Here is a 1385-nt window from a genome sequence, read left to right as displayed (position 1 = left end):
AAGGATCGGTAAGAGGGAATAAAGTTAAATCTAAAAACCCTGGATGCAAATTAAAAGTATAAAGAAAAAATACTTTCTTTAACACATCTCCCCCCCGCGCACAAAACACCTCCACACAGTGACAAACACACAATCTCACAAACACAAACGTTAACACATACACAAAAACAAAAACACATGCAACAAACCCACACCACTAAAGCATACGCAAACAGAGGGCAACAACATCACCGACACACCTAACACATTATCACCCCTACACACAAACAGAGAAACGTTCCTCGATCGCAAGACACAAAATGAAATCGCCACCCGTGAGTGAAGGAAATCTAAAAGAAAGTTCAATTTAAAATAACATCCCCTTGACATCCTGAAGCGTCCCTCCAAAAACTATTCAAGAGTCCTTTTGCAAAAAAGCAGTCTCGAATGCAGGGAAATGCTCTTTTTTTCATTATGCTCCAAGCAGAGGGGGAACCCGAGGAGAAGCTGTGCGAGGGGGAAAGAAAGGGGAAAGGGGGGAAAACAGGGGGTGCAAAAAGGAAATATGAGATGCAAAAGTGAATAAAAAATTTTTTTCCTAGAAAAAGAAAACGTACGAACACATTTTGGGGTTTTTCTTTTTATATTGTTAATAAAGATTCTCTTTATTCTTACTATTGTTATTTTTTCATTGGTATTTCATGTACACATACGAAAAGGGTTTCTGGTTTTGCCTGTGTGTTACAACATTTTATTTTGGGAATGTAACATTTTGGTTTTTTTAGTATGCGTTTTCTCTGATGTCTTTAGTTTAATAATTTTTTCAAATGAAAATGCTAATTTATTTTGCCCTTAAATTTGTTTTTTTTTCACTAATTCTTAAAAATTACTGTTTTCTTTTTTCCTCCCAATTCACACATTGGACCGATTATTACTTTAAATACTTTTTATCTTTTTAGCTGCTGATACCACCCCCTTCCCCTTTTTTCAGTCCTGAACTCTCTTTCGTCTAGGGGGTCTGCCCCATCATATCTGTTTCCTGAAATTTATTTACTTATTTTCCATTGCTTCCCCAGCAACTTTTTTTGCTTTTTTCTTTTTTTGGGGTTTAAATTATCTGTTTTTTTCTAATTTAAATTTTTCCACTTAATTTTTAATCTAACAAAAAACTTTTTTCTCGTAGAATTATCTTTCTTTTTTTTGTACCCTCATCCGGTTGTCTGTGCTTTTAAACTTCCCCTAAACCACAATTTTATAAGTGTCTGCATGTACCCGTTATTTAACCTTTCCCAAAGCCTTTTGAAATCATCCATTCCAATTCTTTTTTTACAATTTTTCATATTCTTCTCTTTTTTGTAACTGAGTTTTACCCAAAATCGTCTTTTGCATTTTTTTTGTTCTTTTGG

Source organism: Penaeus monodon, chromosome 27, assembly GCF_015228065.2.
Source record: "Penaeus monodon isolate SGIC_2016 chromosome 27, NSTDA_Pmon_1, whole genome shotgun sequence".
NCBI classification, from domain to species: domain Eukaryota; kingdom Metazoa; phylum Arthropoda; class Malacostraca; order Decapoda; family Penaeidae; genus Penaeus; species Penaeus monodon.
This window is presented reverse-complemented; position numbering follows the sequence as displayed.